The sequence below is a fragment of the Mandrillus leucophaeus genome, unplaced genomic scaffold (genome assembly GCF_000951045.1).
Source record: "Mandrillus leucophaeus isolate KB7577 unplaced genomic scaffold, Mleu.le_1.0 Scaffold122, whole genome shotgun sequence".
Classification (NCBI taxonomy): Eukaryota; Metazoa; Chordata; class Mammalia; order Primates; family Cercopithecidae; genus Mandrillus; species Mandrillus leucophaeus.
Window position 1 is genome coordinate 812,113 of NW_012100543.1, and position 5,248 is coordinate 817,360.

At 38.1% G+C, this 5,248-nt stretch overlaps 1 protein-coding gene across 6 annotated transcripts in view; it reads left to right on the forward strand.

Annotated features, from left to right (window-relative positions):
- The window catches only part of PUM2 (pumilio RNA-binding family member 2), an 84,334-nt gene that overhangs the window by 12,289 nt on the left and 66,797 nt on the right, over positions 1-5,248 (forward strand). The window lies entirely within an intron of this gene.

The following is a 5,248-nucleotide window of genomic DNA, read 5'->3' on the forward strand; positions in this document are numbered from 1 at the left end:
AAACTTTTGGGCCAAAAAGATCCTTCCACGTCCTCCTCCCGAGTAGCTAGGACTACAGGCTCACACCATCACATCTGGCTAATTTTTCTTTATTTTTTTTTCCCTGAGACGAAGTCTCGTTCTGTTGCCCAGGCTGGAGTGCAGTGGCCCAATCTTGGCTCACTGCAAACTCCGCCTCCCAGGTTCAAGTGATTCTCCTGCCTCAGCCTCCTGAGTAGCTGGGATAATAGGTGCCTGCCACCACACCCTGCTAATTTTCGTATTTTTAGTAGAGACGGGGTTTCACCATGTTGGCCAGGCTGGTCTTGAAATCTTACCTCAGGTGATCTGCCCGCCTCAGCCTCCCAAAGTGCTGGGATTAGGGCATGAGCCATCATGCCTAGCCAGGTCTGGCTAGTTTTTAAAACTTTTTTTTTTTTTTTTAAAGAGATGGGGTCTCACTATGTTGCCCAGGCTGGTCTCGGAACTTCTGCCTTCAAGTGATCCTCTTGCCTCAGGCGTGAGCCACGTTGTTCGGCCCATAGTTGTGTTAAAGTAGTTAGCATATCTTTTTACTGATTATATTTTAAAATGTTTCCAGTTAGTAAAATCTGAGAGGTGTCCAGCTAGATCATGTATTTTACAAATATTTTCCTTTTTTTATTTAAGTTAATACAGTTTGCTTAAGCTCTGCAGAATGACCAAAGTAATAATGAAAACAAATTTTTGCATGATAATTACCCAATTATCATTATTTTTTCAGTATTAATCACGAGATATTTTCTTATTCTCTAAATCATGAAAATACATTAGAAGATTTAATGCTTCTATATGGTGTTTCATTTCATTACTGTTAAAATAATTGCCAAAAAGCTAAAATCTAAAAGGTTAAGGTCTGGAAAATGTGGTGATTTCAACAAAGTAGGTTGCAAATGTTGGCAACAAGTAATTTAGACAGAAATTTTCTTAAAATATTGTAAATTTCCTTTGAGTTCAACTAATATGTGATGCATAATATGCCAGGTTTGGAGAATATAAAGATAAATGATATGACGCTTGTCCTCAAGGGTCCCTTGTCCTTTATTTTTCTGAATTAGAATTAACCTATATTAGGTTAGACTCATAATTTTAAATATTTAGTAATTTGGAGTGGGATATATCTTTGCTACAAAAGGCATATTTCTTGCTGAGAGCATGTGTGCTCGATAACTTGGTTGATGGACATGATTTGAAAGTTGAATGCACAACTTATTTACCAGAATGAGAACCAAAGATTTTTAAAATCTTTTATCTTCTTTTTTTTCCCTAAGACCAGCTTATAAGGCTGGCTAATTTTTATATTTTTGGTAGAGATGGGGTTTCACCATGTTGCCAAGGCTGGTCTCGAACTCCTGAGGAGCTCAAACAATCTGCCTGCCTTAGCCTCCCAAAGTGCTGTGATTAAAGGCATGAGCCACTGTGCCCAGCCAACCAAAGATTTTTTGAGGTGTTGAAAAGCAAAGCATCCTGAGCACAGCATGACAAAGAGAGATTATTTGAAGATAGATGATAGGGAAACCGTGAAATTTATGATTTCAATTTTTTGTGCCCCTCTTCTCCCAACTCTCATAACATTTTGAAGATGAGTGTTTGTCTTTTACTGGAAACCATGAGAAAATTATAAATGAATGGAATTTTTTTTACCTAGCGAACATTTATTGAATGCCAGACACATAGAAATATGCATAACACCTTCTTGTTCTCAAGGAATTGTCTTTCTAAGAGAGTCTCTTTCTATGACTGCAGGAGACTTGACATACTCCCTCTCAGCAGAACCACATTACTTGTGATTATCAGGTTCATTATGTTCTCCAGCACTTCTTGGCATTTGAACTTTCTGGTTTCTGTAACTGAAATGTCCTGTCACTCCCACCTCCCCATTGGTTGCCTTTTTTTAACCCTTCATTATCAGCTGAAATATCACTTCCATCTGTAATTACAGCACTTTAGGAGATCAAGGCTGGCAGATGCTTGAGGCCACGAGTTTGAGACCAGCTGGGCAATATAGTAAGACCCTGCACCTTCCCACCAAAAAAAAAAAAAAAAAGGAAGCACACTTCCTTTGGTGGCATTGATTCTAAGACTTGGAAGGATTGATGCCCATCTTTCTTATTTTTGCTTTTTTTTTTTTTTCTTAAATTTTACTTTTTACTTTAAGCTCTGTTGGACTTGAATGCCCATCTTTCAGATCTCATGGTGTCATGGATTATATTTTGGTTGAAGCTCTTTTATTCTATTCTAATTGCCTTTTATTAAACCTATACTCTTGAGAACAGACTGTTTTGTTCTCGGATTCCTCAGATATAGGTCATTGCTTAGCATACAAGAGAATGAATCAATGTTTCAACTGTATAATGAATGGATGAATGATTGAAAGAGAGGATATAATGACTAATCTCTTATGGATGCGGATACTGAAATGGAAATGTTTTGATTTGGTTTAACAAACATGGCAATCATTTCAAAATTATTACAGCTAATAAAATGATGACTGGCTACCAGTATGAAATTTCAGCCTCAATAGTTTAAATATTGAGTATTATACCTGTCACAAACAATCCAGAGGTAGCTGGTAGCTTATGGGTTCTTTCAAAAAAGTTTCCAGCAAAAACTGTTTGAATGTTGCCTCAAATGTGTTACTGTATTTGTATTCCATTAACTCTCAGATCTTAAATACTACCTTTACTTTTCATTCCAAAAGTATGGAGAAAAAAATATATCAAATGAATAATTTTGTTTTAAAATAAATGGAAAACTTTTAAGCTAGAAGGTAATTTAGTTTTTTTTAAACCAAGAATAGAAAATTCTGTAGTATTACTGATTTTTCCGGACTTACTCATTTGTGATTATAGCGTTACAGTCATGAGTTCTGTTCTATCCAGTGCATAACTGTGAACTTGAGAAGTGTTTCTGCCAAATTGAAAGTTTATTTTATTTTATTATTTTAATTTGTTTATTTGCAGTGAGGAGCAGAGTCTCCTGTGTCACCCAGGCTGGAGTGCAGTGGCACAATCAAGGCCCACCAAAGCCTTGACCTCCCTGGCTCAGGCGATCGTTTCACCTCATCAGCCTCCTTAGTAGCTAGGACTATTAAGTGCATGTCACCATGTCCAGCTAATTTTTGTATTCTCAGTAGAGATGGGGTTTCGCCTTTTTGTCCAGGCTGGTCTTGAACTCCTGAGCTCAAGCAGTCCACCTGCCTCAGTCTCCCAAAGTACTGATTACAGGAGTGAGTGACTGCCTCTGGCAATTTTTTTTTTTTTTTTTTTTTTTTTTTTTGAGACAGAAGCTCACTCTGTCACCCAGAGCGGAGTGCAGTGGTGTGAACATGGCTCACTGCAGCCTCAACCTCCTGGGTTCAAGTAATCTTCCCACCTCAGCTCTCAGCTCCTGAGTAGCTGGGACTACAGACCTGTGCTGCCATGCTTGGCTAATTTTTAAACTTTTGGTAGAGATGGGAACTCACCATGTTTCCCATGCTAGTCTTAAACTCCTCTGCTCAAGTGATCCTCCTCAGCTTCCCGAAGTGCTGGAATAACAGGTATGAGCCCCTGCTGTCCAGCCTCTTCTAGGTTTTATCCCTGAAGGTTTATGTTATGAATCGTTATAAATTGTCAAAAGAAGGTTAACTTTTTAAAATGATGTTTATAAGCAACTGATCCTTCAGGTAGTATCCTTTGGGTACTATGTCTACCTTTATTGACCTTTTTGGTTGTACTGTTCTTAATATAGGTTTTTATCTGTTTATTGCCAAATGGCTCTTTCCATCTGTATTTTCAAGATATGTGCTCCAGCCAGTTAGTCTCAACCAGATGGAGAGCTTTTTATTTATTTTTTATCTTTTTTTTATTATTATTATACTTTAAGTTCTAGGGTACACCTGCACAAAGCACAGGTTTATTACATAGGTATACATGTGCCATGTTGGTTTGCTGCACCCATCAACTCGTCATTTACATTAGGTATTTCTTCTAACGCTATCCCTCCTCCAGCCCCGCAACCCCCAACGGCCCAGGTGTGTGATGTTCCCCTCCCTGGGTCCATGTGTTCTCATTGTTCAACTCCTACTTATGAGTGAGAACATGCAGTGTTGGGTTTTCTGTCCTTGTGATATTTTGCTGAGAATGATGGTTTCCAGCTTCATCCATGTCCCTGCAAAGGACATCAACTCATCCTTTTTTATGACTGCATAGTATTCCATGGTGTCTGTGTGCCACGTTTTCTTTATCCAGCCTATTATTCATGGACATTTGGGTTGCTGCAATAAACATATACGTGCATGTGTTTTTATAATAGCATGATTTGTAATCCTTTGGGTATATACCCAGTAATGAGATTACTGAGTCAAATGATATTTCTGGTTCTAGATCCTTGAGGAATCGCCACACTGTCTTCCACAATGGTTGAACTCATTTACACTGCCACCAACAGTGTAAAAGCATTCCTATTTCTCCATATCCTCTCCACCATCTGTTGTTTACTGACTTTTTAGTGCTCGCCATTCTAACTTGCGTGAGATGGTTTCTCATTGTTGTTTTGATTTGCATTTCTCTGATGACCAGTGGTGATGAGCATTTTTTCATATATCTGTTGGCTGCATAAATGTCTTCTTTTGAGAAGTATCTGATTATATCTTTCACCCACTTTTTGATGGGGTGTTTTTTTCTTTCAAATTTATTTAAGTTCTTTGTAGATTCTGGGTATTAGCCCTTTGTTGAATGGATAGATTGCAAAAATTTTCCCCCATTCTGTTGGCTGCCTGTTCACTCAGATAGTTTATTTTGCTGTGCAGAAGCTCGTTAGTTTAATTAGATCCCATTTGCCAATTTTGGCTTTTGTTGCCACTGCTTTTGGTGTTTCAGTCATGAAGTCTTTGCCCATGCCTACGTCCTGAATGGTATTGCCTAGGTTTTCTTCTGGGGTTTTTATGGTTTTAGGTCTTACATGTAAGTCTTTAATCCATCTTGAGTTAATTTTTGTATAAGTTGTAAGGAAGGGATCCAGTTTCAGCTTTCTACATATGGCTAGCCAATTTTCCTAGCACCATTTATTAAATAGGGAATCCTTTCCCCGTTTCTTGTTTTTGTCAGATTTGTCAAAGATCAGATGGCTATAAATGTGTTATTTTTGAGGCCTCTGTTCTGTTCCATTGGTCTATATATCTGTTTTGGTACCAGTACCGTGCTGTTTTGGTTACTGTAGCCTTGTAGTATAGTTTGAAGTCAGGTAG